Source organism: Bufo bufo, chromosome 3 (assembly GCF_905171765.1).
Source record: "Bufo bufo chromosome 3, aBufBuf1.1, whole genome shotgun sequence".
Taxonomy (NCBI): domain Eukaryota; kingdom Metazoa; phylum Chordata; class Amphibia; order Anura; family Bufonidae; genus Bufo; species Bufo bufo.
In genome coordinates, this window is record NC_053391.1 from 84,897,736 (window position 1) to 84,913,813 (window position 16,078).

Below are 16,078 nucleotides of genomic sequence, written 5' to 3' on the forward strand. Positions count from 1 at the left end.
GATCAGTGGGTGTTCCAGCAGTCAGTCCCCAGCAATCTGATATTTATCACCTATCCTGTAGATAGGCAATAGGTCATTATGGTAGGACAACCCTTTTAATTATAATGTAGATTATGTACAATATGAGGAGGTTAAGATTTGGTAAATTTCATGCCAGACATTTATGCTTAAAGGGGTTAAAGGGTTTGTCTCACTTCAGTAAATGGCATTTATCATGCAGTTAATACAAGGCACTTACTAATGTATTGTGATTGTCCATATTGCCTCCTATCCATCACATTATACACAGCACGTATCCATGGTTATTATGTAATTCAGCAGTGGTGGCCGTGCTTACACACTATAGGGAAAGGTTGGAAGTGCTCATAGGCCAACACCTTTACCTATGGTGTGCAAGCACGGCTATTGATGCTGGATTGCAGAGTGGTCAAAACCACGGATACGAGCTGTGTATAATGTGATGGAAAAGCGTCAATATGGACAATCACAATACATTGTAGTAAGTGCCTTGTATTAACTTTCTCTGCATGATAAATGCCAATTGCTGAAGTGAGACGACCCCTTTAACCCCTCTAAGTGTGCTACACTTAATAGGGTTGGGCATAAATGTCTTGGTGTGTGCATTGCGTGTTTCCTATGTGTGACTGGTGTGTGCTATATATGATCTATGTATCAGTGGTGTATGTGCAGTAGGTGACATATGCATCAGTGGCATGTGAGCCATGTATTGTCTTGTGTCCCACATCTGTCCAATGAGGGATTGGTGTGCGCTGCATGTGTCTTGTTTCTGACTGACTTAAGTGCAGGATATCCATATATGTGTACATTCTGCCACATTTATGTTTGTGCATTTTGCTGTGAATGTCTGCTATCATACTTCATCTTTAATATTTCTGTTATCACTGTAATTGCTCATGAACACGACCGTTGGATGTTTTGCAGTCTGCAAATTGCGGATCCGCAAAACATGGATACCGGGTGTGTGCATTCCACATTATGCGGAACAGAACAGCCGGCCTCTAATAGAACAGTCCTTGTCTGTCATGCCGACAATAATAGGACATGTTCTATCATTTTGCAGAACCGCCATGCGGACATACAGACACGGAATGCACTCACAGTATTTTTTAGTGAACAGTACAGACATGGAAAAAAAATAAGTTAGTGTGCAGGAGCCCTAAGGTGGGGCCCCAGAATCAGTTACACTAGTGGGCCCTAAGTACCCCAGTCCGACACTGAACAGGAGTTCTGCAGTAGCTCTGGTGGCAGAAGTAGGCACTGGAACTACATAGCTCTGTCCACTCTGTAATGGATAAAGCTAGTTACTGCGGCACTGCTCACATTGAAATGAAAGGGAGCAGCACTGCGGTAACTAGCTCTGTCCACTACACAATGGACAGAGCTGCTGGAAGTACTCTGAAACAGCTTATTGATGGGCAAGGTGTCAGACCTCCGCTGATCAGACATTGATGGCCTATTCTGAGGATAGTGTATCACCTCTGTTACCTCTATCTGTTCCTCATACCCAGTGATATCATCTGAACGTATATGGTGTGTATTTTACTGTCTCATACATAGTTAGGGGTAAAGGCTTGAGTGGCAAAGTCTTCAGAAAACATAACTGTATACAGAAATTGTTCTCAGGCGATCAGATGGGTTGTCAAGTGAACTCGTAGTTGTGTTCTTTGTGAAAAGCACGCTAATCTCTTGGAAATGGCTTAATTAGAAAATAGCATTATAACATAAAACAGGCAGCATTCCTCCTTCTAATGGCACATTACCAAGACAAACCCCACCAGCCGCAGCGGCACACAAGCTTCGTTTTGAAGGTTTTCCGGTAGTACTGTGTGTTAAGTGCCTCCCAGGGCTTAAGAACATCTAAATGTGTGGGATGAAAAAAACATATGAAAGAAACTTCGCTGCACCACAGAGAATAGCAAGTCTCCATATGAAGGAATGCTGCACACATTGTATTCCCCAGCTAAAGGGCACGTTAATAATGTGTATTGGTGCTATTGTTTTTTTGTTGAATATAAAACTGGGAGAGTAAAAAAGGCAAATAGCTAATCTACTCTACCAGCAATACATGGAGCAACAATACAATGAAAAGATCCACAACTCCCAGAGTGCTCCATTCACTTCTACATGAGTTCCAACAGCAGCAAAGCATGCTGGGGGATGTAGGCTAAAAATGGCTGCAGTTCCAGCGATTGCCAACAACTGCACTGCTAGTGAGAAGAAATCTGGTGGTCGAGTTTCATGTGGCACTACTTACCTCCTGGTTGAAGAAACGGTTGTGCATTTCTTGTTTTTTCAAGGAGTTTTCCAGCTCGAATGAAAATTGGTGGCAGTGGTCTCGTAGAGGCTTAAAAACATAAAAGAATGGATGCTCACTCTCACGGATCTCCAGCCACTGCCTTTCCAATGTGGCTCAGATCCCCGATGCTTTCCACATCCTGTCCCGGTCTCACACGCCCAAAAAATTCAGGATATCACTAATGTGTTTAGCTACTGTGGAGGGGATTTCAACCAAATTGATTGGTTTACCAACCTTGATCCAGGCCTGGATGAATAATATGAAGGTTGAATGAAGAACTGATAACCTTGGCCACCAGCTCCAGTCTCCACAAGACTCTATGTGTGCTCCATGGATTTGCTTGCTCACCTTCCCCCAGCAGAGATTCTGTGAGGATGGTCCGATGGTGTACAGATTGAATGGTAAAAATAACAAAATAAATGCTCAGCATGATGATTAATAAGGTTCCCTTATAGAGTTTATTAGGCTGATAACTAGAGATGAGCGAAGTTTAGAAAAATATGATTTGGCACAAATGGCCGCGCAGCATCTTTAAACAGTGGCTGTTGCTGGTGTGGGGTTTGGCTGGTTAGCTGGGGGCACAATATGCATATTAGTGCTGTTCTGGCCTGCAGGTAATTTGACAGTAAACACTGAATATTAACCACCTCCCATCCGCACGTTAACTAAAAAGGTGGTTTTCTATCTCTGAATGGACGTTTCTGAACGTCCATTCAGAGATCGCAGCTTCACGCTAATCATGCAGCCGCAGATCGGGTTGCCCGCTGTCAGTGACAGCAGGGCAACCCTTAGAGAAGGCAGGGACAGTTCCCAGGTGTCCCTGCCTTCCAGATCGCTGTATACATAGCGTTCACCGAGCGCTGTGTATGCAGAGCAGGAAGAGCTATGCGCTTACTGTTCCGGCCGCTGGGCCGAGAGAGTGCAGGAGCAGTCAGGTCTTTCACAGACCTCGATCAGCCCTGCACTGAGGCTGTACAGCGCAGTATACAGTCAGGTGTACAGCGCAGTATACAGTCAGGTGTACAGCGCAGTATACAGTCAGGTCCATAAATATTGGGACATCGACACAATTCTAACATTTTTGGCTCTATACACCACCACAATGGATTTGAAATGAAACAAACAAGATGTGCTTTAACTGGTGAACGGTGTAGGAATTACAACAGTTTGCATATGTGCCTCCCACTTGTTAAGGGACCAAAAGTAATGGGACAATTGGCTTCTCAGCTGTTCCATGGCCAGGTGTGTGTTATTCCCTCATTATCCCAATTACAATGAGCAATGGGATTTTTTTATAAATAAAGGTGAAATATATTGACTCAAATTTATGACTATAATGAATTAACCCCACCAGAGCGTTTAGCTTGGGGGAAAGCATGGGGGCAATGACACCATAGGTATTATATAATTAGGGTTCTGTAGGATCCATGTTTCTTTCCCCTGTTTGTCTTTTCCCGCCCTTTTTTCTATTACAGGTGAATTTACCTCAGTTATTGTCTTACCTGCGGTCTAGAAGATTCTAGCTTTACAAGTGAAGAGCGCAGCTGATTGGTTGCTGCCTGTTGCTGGGGGAGATTTCCAGCCCTCTGATTTGTTGTTTGTTTAGTGGCGGGAATCTGTTCCCCTTTATATTTACAGGTTCGGCGGAGCTGGCTCAGATGTGCCTGAAGAACTGACCAGCGTACCACCCCCCCTTCCCTTATTTTCGCACTGTGTCACCTGTCGCTGGGCTTTATTAGAGGGGTAGTGTCGCTCAGCTCATGCTGAGTGGATCTTGGTCTTTATATGGTTAATTTATTATTGGTCTTTTGGTATCAGTTATGATGGTATTTTAAAATTAATTTATTTATTTAATTTATGGTTGTAAAATATTTTAAGTGACCCTTAATAAAGCTCAGCGGCCATTTCTTCCACTATATTGTTGGTGTCAATCATTTATTAGCGATAAGTTAGTATTAAAGTGTGTCATTTGCCCCCATGAAGTACAATATGTCACGAGAAAACACAGATTATTTACCACAAAGTGTGAGGAAATTTGGATCCAGTGGGTGGACTTAGTTTCTCCTCCCTTCTGCTCCACACGATCACACAAATATTTACTGTAGTTAGACCAATGCTTTCCACACTCCTGATCTCCTCCTATGTTCCTTCCCAGACACCCAGAATACCCTTGAAAAAGCAAGTCGAAACCTGGGTTGGGCTGGCCTGGACATCTGGCTTTTATGATATGCGTGATTTTATATACCGTATATACTCGAGTATAAGACAAGTTTTTTGGCACATATTTTTGTGCTCAAAAAGCCCCCTCGTCTTATACTCGAGTCTAGGTCTGTATTATGGCAACTTACATTGCCATAATACAGACCATGACATGTTGGGGGCCGGAGAAGCTGTTACTTACCTTTACAGCTGCTCCGGTCAGCTCCCAGCACGTCCGCGCGGCACCTCTGTTAAGCTCCCAGTAGGGCTGTACGAAAATGCAGCGATTATATATGAAGGGGCACCGCTCACATAACTGGCTTTGTGTGTAAAGTATTTTACTAGTGTGTGAAACAATCTCTCTCCTATTGATAACAGGTCCAGCCTCTGTACTCACTTTCACGATGAATGCACTGCAGCGAGCGGCCCGGCCGGCGCGTGACTGACGTCACTTAGTAACGCTCCTGCTTCCTGAAGTGGGAGGAGCGTTACTAAGTGACGTCAGTCACGCGCCGGCCAGCTCGCTCCCGCTCGCTGTAGTGCATTCATAGTGACAGTGAGTACAGAGGCGGCCATGTTATCAATAGGAGAGAGATTGTTTTACACACTAGTAAAATACTTTACACACAAAGCCAGTTATGTGCGCAGTTTAGGACACATGAGGGGACACATAGGGCCATGAGGGGGACCAGAATAAGATGCTATATGTACCCTAGTCTTATACTCGAGTCAATAATTTTTCCCATTTTTTGGGGGTAAAATTAGGGGCCTCGGCTTATATTCGGGTCGGCTTATACTCGAGTATATACGGTATCTTTTGTGAGTATAATAAATTACCTTGGCTGATTTCATTTGCTGCAGTGCTTCACTATTTGTATCCCCTCTGTTGTGTTTCTGGAAAGGAACATAGGAGGAGATTGGGAGTGTGGATAGCACTGAAGTCTAACTACAGTGATTATCTGTGTGATCGTGTGGAGCAGAAAGGAGGAGAACTGAGTCCACCTTGCTCCTTTGGATTTTCATGTTCCTGACATTGGCAGCGCAGATCTGAATATTTGAACTTGTTTGTGGTGAAGGCCGCCTATTCCTGCAGATCCTGCAGCACCGACATATCGGATTCTGGACATTAAGGTTTTCTTTTCTTGATTCCAAACTTAGGACCGAATTCGGCTTGGAATGCTTCGCTCAACACTACTGATAACTTTTGATGCTAGCAGAGCTAACATCTGTTTGCATTCAACAAAATTAAAATGACAGGAAACATGGCATGGCAACGGTTTGATACCGTTGAAAAAAAAAGCGCATAAGACCTTTTTATGAGTCATGAGGGATCTGATGTAGTGCAGCACTTGACCAGGATGACCACCACTCGATCAGACATCAGATTACTATTTAATTACTATTATTTTGGACACAGTGAAGAATTTACTACTAACGAATGAACTAACCGTTGAGATTTGTTTCATATGCACACAATGTTTTTTGTCCATCTGAATCCCAGCTAATTTTGGAAACCCCTTAACCCTCCAACAGTCACATCAACATTGGAAAAACCCTCCTGAAAATTTCACTTTTTTATTGTAGATTTAGAATTTATGCCTAAAGTAAATATATGTGCCGCCACCTTCTGTTCACTGCTATTGGACTTCCAAAAATAGCCAGGCAAGCACATGTGCAATATGCGCATATAGCACCAGAGGTCCAGAGACCAGCACCTATCTGACATTGATGGCATACCCTAGCAATATGCCATCAATGTCTGAGATAAGCCAACCCCTTCCAGGAGCAGCAACAATTCTTCCCCCAGTGGTTCATTCGCTCATAACCTTTTTATTTTTTTCTTTAATTTAGTTGTATAAAAACCTTAAATTTTGAGAGACGAGTTATAGTTTATATAGGAACCATACAATGGGGTACATACAATGTATTACATAACTTTATTTTTATTTTTTTGCCGGGGGAAGGCTACAGTGCTCTTATTTTGTAAAACTACTTGAAAAAAATCTTTTATGGTGAGTGAGAGAAAATGTCTCTTAGACTGATGGAAACCTTGTCCATCTCTCAGAAATATATTAGATCTTCCTCTCACTAGTGATAATAATCGTTATCGCCATTACTTCAGCGTGTAGTGGATATCACTAGTCAAGAAGTCTGCATATTATAAATCAAAGATCGGGTATGGAAAAGAGGGACGTTGTCAAATGGGAACATGATTGTGGAGTACAAAAATTTCGAAAAAATTTGTTTCGAACCAAATTTATTTGTGGCGAATCGCGTTAAAAAAAATAGCTATTTCCAGGCTGCAGAGAGCCTTCATAAGGGTGTAGAACACTGTACCTTGCAGTAACACGCATAGGGAGTCTGCTGTGGTAGTGAAACAATACTGTGAGTTAGTATGACATGCAGATGACTGGTGTTTCTCTTAGAATCACTGCACACTTCACTTATTTGGACAGTCATGGGGCCAAAACTGACCAAATAACTCAAGGATCAACTCAGCCTTACAAGTAGATGTTAGCGTCAAGAAGAAGCACAGTCCTTTTACACCGTCGTCCACATAGATGTCTACAGAACCTGTTCTATTAAACGCTTATTAAAGTAGAGCCCCCCAGACAGAGTGGAGTGGGTGTTGACGTCACTGATTATTTTGCCCTTCCCCTGATCCGTCACAACAATAACCCCTCAAAAAATGGATCCTGTCTGTTGAGCATTTGCCTTTACTCGGTCAGCATTTGGTCAGTAACCCATCAGTATTGCTAATGCCAAAAAAAAGGAGTGGATCTAAAACAGAGATGACACGTGAATGGAATATTTGCATGTTTTCTGTGTTTTCTACCGACTCCTGCTTTTGGCTATCAATTCATGAGCCAATTTTGATGGGACCATACATGCCTTAAAGCTGCTACACAGACAGTAATTCCAGGATCCGTTTTGCGTCAAATTTTTCCTTCCTTCTGACAGATCAGAAGAAGTGTCAAATAAATGATGATGTCAGCCAGGCTGAAATCCAAAATAGTGGACCAGTCATTAAGTGGGGAAGGGTGGGGACAGCAGGAGAAGTCCACAGAGTGAACCTATGACATAGTAGTGAGGTGAAAGCAGCATGAGGAGACCACAGAGTGGGCCAATGACAGGGTCTGGAGGTGGAAGCAGTATGAGTAGGCCACAGAGTGGCAAAATGACCAAGTCTGGAGGTGGCAGCAGCATGAGTAGGCCACAGAGTGGCACAACGACAGAGTCTGGAGGTGGCAGCAGCATGAGTAGGCCACAGAGTGGCACAACGACAGAGTCTGGAGGTGGCAGCAGCAGGAGTAGGCCACAGAGTGGAACAACGACAGAGTCTGGAGATGGCAGCAGCATCAGGAGTAGGCCACAGAGTGGCACAATGACCGAGTCTGGAGGTGGCAGCAGCATTAGGCCACAGAGTGGCACAATGACAGAGTCTGGAGGTGGCAGCAGCATGAGTAGGCCACAGAGTGGCACAACGACAGAGTCTGGAGGTGGCAGCAGCATGAGGAAGCCACAGAATGGCACAATGACAGAGTGTCGATCGACCAAGATACTTCTGGGGGAACCTGCCTGGCATGAACAGGCCTCTAGTAGCTACAGACAATGACTAAACAAAGTGTCAAGATAGCTTTGAGACCGAAAGAGTCGCGAAGTTCATCAAGATACGTCACTAAAGATTTTAGCGCATATAACCGCAGCGCTGACCGCAGAATAAATTGTGTTTTTTGACCGAAATACAATAAAGATTTTACCACATATTACTACAGCGCTGAACACTGAATAAAATTAGTTTTTCCACCTAAATAAGTCACAAAAGATTTTACCGCATATAACTGCTGCGCTGAACGCTGATTAACATTTGTTTTTCCACCGAAATAAGTCACAAAAGATTTTACCGTATATATAACGGAGCACCGAGATGGAGAGGGTTTTCGAATTCCCCCCGCACTATACGGATGTCTCAGAAATGAACTGCTGCTCCGACAGCAGCTCATGGGAAGGTCAGGGAGCGTCCCAGTCATCCGGTATCTATTCGCTCCGCTGAAGGATGATTTTAAAAGTGTGTAGAAGCCACACGGAGCCCCCACGCTGCAGATTTATCATAGAGACATCATGGAGATTTTACCGCATACAATCGCAGCACTGACCACTGAATACATTTAGTTTTTCGACCAAAATACTTCAATAAAGATTTTAGCACATACAACCGCCGCACTGACTGACTACTACTGCCGCTACTTCCCGGGTAGGTAGGCTGCTGCGAATCAGGTGTTCAACCCTGGACACGTTTTGCTCCCGACTTCCCACTGCTGCCACCTTGCTGATTCCCAGCCATGCTTTTAACACATATAACCGCTGACGTGAACTGAGAATATATTTTTCTTGTTGGACTGAAATAGCCTACTAAACACTTTCAAGACATATAACTGCCGCCGGCGTGAACTGAGAATGTATTTTTCTTTTAGTACTGAAATACAAAATAACACATATAACTGCCGCACTGACTGACTGCTACTGTCGCTACTTCCGTGAACCCCTGCAACACTACTTCCCGGGTAGGTAGGCTGCTGCGAAACAGGTGCTCTACCCCGGGCACATTTGGCTCCCGACCTCCCACTGCTGACACCCTGCTTAATCCCAGCCATGCTTTCAACACATATAACCGCCGACGTGAACTGAGAATATATTTTTCTTGTTGTACTGGAATACAACCCTATACGCTGTGGCCAGAAAAAACTTAGAGTGAAGTGCGTATATATTTTTCTTCTAGTACTGAAATACACCCCTATACGATTTCACCTGAAATAACTGCAACAGCAGTGCGTATATATTTTCCTTTTTTTACTGTAATATGCCCCTATACGCTTTTAACAGAAATAACTGCAGAAGTGAACTGAGAATATATTTTTCTTGTTGGACTGAAATAGGCCACTATACGCTTTTACCAGAATTAACTGCAGAAATGCACTGATAATATATTTTTCTTGTTGGACTGAAATAGGCCACTATACGCTTTTAACAGAATTAACTGCAGAAATGCACTGATAATATATTTTTCTTGTTGTACTGGAATACGTCCCTATACGCTTTGACCAGAAAAAACTTAAAGAGTGAAGTGCGTATATATTTTTCTTGTAGTACTGAATAAGATACAAAGATATAAGCCACTAAAGGCTTTTCAACATAGCACTTGCAGCCCAGTAACAAATAGCTGGAATGACAGAGCTGTCTAATGGCTATTTGGATCCCCAAATAATTGTTCCCTGCACTTGTGATCGCTTTCCTATCAATCAGGGGCGTTGCTAGGGTCTCAAAAGATCAGGGGCCCAAACTCTAATGAATATTGCCCAATTCTCAAAGTCAACCAATCGCCCCCTCCCAACCCCTCCCCCTGCAAACACTAGCACTGAAGACATTTTACTGTACTTGCTGTACAGCTATACAGTAGCACCTACCTTTCACATCCTTTCACATCCAGTGCCTCCCAGGTGACCTCCCAGGTCTCCTCTGATGTAGATCTTCTCTGTCATCATCTTCTCCATTCGATCACGACAACTTCTCTCAGTCGCGCCTCGTCTCTGCAGAGTGTGAAACACAGACATCTTAGCTTCCTCACTTTTCTGTACCCCCAAATACTATCCTGGAGAAAAATTAGTGCCCCCCATAGTAATAGTACTCCTCATAGTCCCACCAATAGTAATTCCCTTCTAGAATGCCCTTATTAGTAATACTGCCCCCTACAGTGATAGTGCTCCCCAAGAGTGCCTCCATTAGTAAAAGAGCCCTCTGGTATTAATAATGTCCTTACAGAGTCCCTAGTAGAAATAAGGCCCCCTATTGTTATCCCAGTGGTAATAAAGCTCTCTACAGACCCCTCAGTAGTAATAAGGCCCACCATAATGCTCTTAATAGAAATAATGTGGATCTATAAGTCCCTCCTATAGAGCCCTAGTAGTAATAAGAACGCTTAATGTCCCCGGGATTTAAAATGTTCCCACAGTGCCCCCAGTATTTATAATACCCCCTATTGTTATAATGCTCACCCTGAAGTGCCCCAGTATTTATATCGCCCCCTACTGTTATAATGCCCACACAGTGTCCCCAGTGTTTATATTGCCTCCTAGTGTTATAATGCTCGCCTTGAAGTGCCCCCAGTATTTATAATGCCCCCTGTAATTATATTCCTCCGTTTACTGTCCTCAGAAATTATAATTCCTCAGCCCCTCCACCATACAGTCCCATGTAAATAATATTATTTCCCTCCTCCGCCATAGAGTCCCATGTAAATACCATCACACCATCTCTCCAGCCCCCTCCAATATACTGTCCAATGTAAATAACATCCCTCTATCTACAGCCCCCTCCATAATACAGTCCCACGTAAATAACATCACCCCCTCCGCAGCCACCTTCAACATACAGTCCTATGTAAATAACATCACCCCTCAATATTCAGTCCCATGTAAATAACATCACTCCACCCCACTGTCCCACGTAAATAACTTCAGCCCTAACATACAGTCTCAGTTAAATAAGTACAACTCCCAACATTGCTCTGCCTTTCACACTGAGTAATCTACTCCTCACTTACCTCTCCTCATGTAGCAGACCGCACCACAGCTTCTTCCCAGGACTTCTCTTCACTGCTGAGCCGTCCTCTCCTGCACTGGTCACATGATGGTGACATCATTGCAGGTCCTTTTCAGCTACTGCATTTAGAACTGATCACATGGGCTGTGATGTCATCACAGGTCCTTCAGCTCTTGAAAGGCATTAGATTCAATTGTATTGCCGTCCTGAGGATGGCAATACAGTTGGATCTATCTGGCAGGCGGTACATTCGGGGCCTGGGACAAAACATCAGGGGACCAGGCCCCAAATGTTTTAACCTAGCAACGCCCCTGCTATCAATGTCCTTAGCACCTTCTGACCTTTCTCCCTGCACTAAGATGCTGTGAAATGATTCCTATCCTTTCCCTGCACTTATAAATAGTTTTTTTCTGTCTTTTTTTCCCCACAATCGTTTCTCCAATTACTGTCCCTAGTGCCTTCACACGTCTGTCCCTGCACTCTGAACGCTGGAAAATGGCAGAATCTAAAATGACAGCTGTATTTATAGGGCTGTGACATCACGGGGCTGGCTGGCTGCATGCAGGCATGTCAATCTGGGTGATCCTGCCTTCCCAGAGTTCTTTGCCCCATGTCCTCAGTCCTCACACATGTAGCCGCAATTTTAGGAAAATTTGAAACCATGAAGCGCGAGGAAATTTGCATTCGTTGCATCTGGAGACACATTCATTTGAATAGGAATGGGCTGTATACCCCATAGACAAGAGTGACACTGTTTTCATGAAATATACCTTTTATATAATTCTGCACAATTCTTTTAATTTCTAAAACTGAGTAAAATTAACAGTGAACAGTAAAGAGTAAAACGTGTCCTAAAATGACCTATTGACTAAAGAGATTCTCCAGTCATTTCTTCTAATCTGGAGATAGTAATAACCTATGGAAAGAAGAGGTTTTGCATAGTACTGACCCATCCCTCGCTCCGCCATTGCCACCGTCTGAGCTGTGCTCGCAGGTGCTGTGTGCTCTTCCACCCAGGTCCCGACTAGATGTGCCCACTTTTTTTCCTGTTCAGCCACAGGTTACTGGTTTAAAAGGAGAAAACAGAAAAGAACAATGACATTAGTGCCGCGGATTTACTACATGACTGTGCTTATTTGAACACATCGCTATGCTGCTGCTACAGTATATCTTCATTTGCAGAGCAGGGCCGGTAAACTAAGGAATTAATACATACAGTACAGTATTATCTTAAAAAGGGACCTCTATTATCCACTAATTACAGTGTAATCAGAGCGACATTAGAATTGATTTCTACAAAGGAGGAGAACTGAAGAGATCACATCTTGTTTTCCTTTCCCTTTTATTTAGAACTTTGTATTGGTAATTCCTGATAAATATGAAATGCCTCATTTTTATCTCCAAACTGTAGTCTGCTTAATTCAGATATTGTTTAGTTAATTTGCTTATAAATTTTGTTCTCTTGGGGGGAAAAAAACATTTCCGAAGCAAATGTAATAAACTAATATGGAGACTTATTATTTACAGTATACTTCTTAATGTTGAATACCTCGTATAAATGGTTGTTTTATTTGTATATAGTAAGTGGTGTGGTGGTGGTGGTGGTCCATATTGCCACTTCCTTAAAGGGATTGTCTGAGCTAATTGTGTAAATAAAAAAATAAAAAAACATTATATATATACTCTGTTATATAATCTGTTTCTGGTCCGTTACTCCTGCTGGTGTTTGCTTACAAGCATCAGCGGTGATGTCCTTGTCGCAGCCAATTACGAGGACAGTGGCTGGATGTAGCAGTCACGTGCCGTATCCAGGCACATCACCACAGCAGAAGCATTGGACCAGCACCACAGAGAAGAGTGCTGGAGAAACAGGTGAACATATATTTTTATTTTTTTTAAGGAATTGCAGGGGTTGTCCAAGATTTTTTAATTATCCCTGACAAACCCTTTAAATAAAGGACTATTCCTTCTTCAATGGAGAGGTGGCTTCACTTATCCTGAGATATGGCTACATAGAAGAAGCAAATATGGTCCTAAGACCTGTCCTTCTGATCATGAGGGTGCTAGAGGTGGGAAATGCCCCTCTCACTAAAAATAACATACCGGTATACAAAAACTGCACTGAAGCAATACTGTGTAAGACTAAAGGCGTTTTCTAAGTTCTTTTTTTTTCTATTTCTTCTTGATTGCAGTTGCATACAGGAGGTCACTCTGTCAGAAGTTATGCCTGTAGCCCTGGAAACAGGATGGCAGTGCTGGACCGAAGGGTTTTGGGAAGGGAAGGGATTTTTTTATGACTTTAATAGCACTTTGCTACAATTAAAAGAACTCGGAAACATCTCTAGTGTCAATGTGAACTTTTTTACTGTATGGTTAGTGTAACGGACCGTTTCAGCAGACAAGGGGTTAAAATCCGTTTAGGCGATAAGCCCCTTTCTGAGAGACAGGCACAGCTACTGCAGGATACACCAAACTCCCGAACTGGATACAAAGTAGCACTCCAAACTGGAACCTCACGAATAGCTGCTAGCAGACGAACAGGGATCAGCTTACCCTTCTGGCAATCGGTCTTCTAACAGCATACAGTGAATCCCCCCAATAACGAGACAAGGCTCCGTGTTGAGGGTCAAACAGTGGTCTGACTGTACTTCACGTACAGCCTCTTTTATTCATAAACCACAAACATAGTACTGCCCACAGGGGTTTGAAATGCAACCAATCAATAATTTACAACACATACAATGTAAGTACAGCCCATCTGGTGTACACGCCCCTAGGGGACCAGAATGAAGACTGTGACATAGGACAGATAAACAGCACTTAGGACACACAGACACAACACATCCCCACAATGCATCATGGTTTCCTCCTCTCTGCCCTCGAGACACCCGAGGCGTAATCCAATTATCTCTCAAGACAAAGAGAAGTCACCAATACACATGTGCAGACAATAGGACAGACATCACCCTTTAAACACACAATGGGACAATGGCACAATAGAAACACACCCAGCATTTCCTCCCAAGCTGACAAGTTACACTTATTATAAATTGTTACAACTTTGTGAGTTTACATTGGCCATACATATAACTTACATCAATTTAAACAGTATAACTTGGGGACAAACCTATCCAAAATTCACTTGAATCGGTTCAGGGGTTTAAAAGTTAGTATATGGCCCATAATCCAGGGGCAAGAGGCCAGCAGCCAGTCCTCTCCAAAACCCAGTGGCGAGGTTGGTTTCGCCACACATCTCCCCCCCCCAGGGAAGACTAACCAGATACCTGACCTCACGCCGGTCGGTACCTGAGTTAGTCTGGAAGCCCACCCACAACCAAATACTGGACCTGTTGACTTTAGTAGCCTGTCTCTGTCCAGTGAGTCCACCAAGGTTATGTTGGAAGCTGGTACTCCCGGTCTCTGTGTTGCTCCCTGGCTTGGAGTGGAGGTTGCTTTGTGGGCAGGTATCTGCGGTACTCTGCCCTGGTGCCAGCGCTACCACGGAAGAAGCCTGGTTGGAGCCTGGTTGTTGGAGGGGGAGACCGACTGTCTCTACCCCCTGTGCTGTAAGTGCAGAGACCACGGTCCCATCTGCACTGTTGTGGGGCTTACTGTCTCCCCCTGGTGCGTTAAGCTGCCGCTGGGGAGAGGGGGTAACGAGCTCCTCTCCCATACATACTTCCAGCCGCTGGGGAGGGCGACCGACCGTCTCCGCTCCCAATACAGTGTCCTGCTGCTGGGGAAAGGAGACTGGGCTCTCTATTCCCTGCTGGACACTCTGCCGCTGGGGAATGGAGACTGGGCTCCCAATTCCCAAAAAATCACTCTGCTGCTGGGGGGCAGGAACAACTACATCTGCCCCCTGTAACTCAGCCTGCCGCTGGGGAGGGAGGACGCTGCTCTCCTCTCCCTGCATTTCACACTGCCTTCCCGGCATATCACTCTGCTGCTGGGGGGCAGGAACAACTACCTCTGCCCCCTGTACCTCAGCCTGCCGCTGGGGAGGGAGGACGCTGCTCTCCTCTCCCTGCACTTCACACTGCCGCTGGGGAATGGAGACTGGGCTCCCAATCCCCTGCAGGACCGGTAGAGAGACCTCGGTCCCATCTCTACCGGCCACCTGGGGTCCTTCCCAGTAACACTCTACAATATCTGCCCAGCTGAATGGGTCTGGATCTGGGTCTGTCACCTTACCGTCCTGCTGAGCCTTCTCAATGGAGTGGAAGAGATCTCGGTAGTCCTGCTCCAGTTCCCACTCCAGGGTTGCTAGGTGAGCCAGGTCTTGCTCTACCTCATGGGGGTCATCCCACTCATGCCTGGCCTCCCTCTCATAGAAAATGTCCTGAAGTCTGGACTGTACAGGGCTCCCGAAGTCAGGCTCTGCAAAGGACTCCCATAACAAGCCAGGACCATAAAACTCCTCTCCCTCTGGCTTGTCATGTTCGGCTGTCCAGGGTATATACTGTGCCATATACCACCAAAGCGCCTGGTAGGCATCCTCCAGCCATAGCTCCTGCCATACCCGGTGCTCTAGTTCCTTCACCCAATCCTCCAGGGGCTGCTCTCCCAGGAAGGGCATCCGCAGGGCCACTTGCTTCTGCAACCGTTGCTCTTCACTGGGGAGACCCTCACTCCGCTGGTATTGTAGATTATCCAGGGCCTGGTACCAGATGCCTTTCCTTAATGCATCCCGGCCATCCAGGTCCTCCTCCTCGTATAACACTGCTGGTTCCATCCTGCTGCTGTCAGGGACGCTGTACTGGGACATGCGTTGTCCTTAAATTGTAGAATCCACAAAAATGGTGTCTCCTGTAGCTGTCCTTCTGGCTGTAGGAACGATCCCGCTGCTTGCCACCAATGTAACGGACCGTTTCAGCAGACAGGGGGTTAAAATCCGTTTAGGCGATATGCCCCTTTCTGAGAGACAGGCACAGCTACTGCAGGATACACCAAACTCCCGAA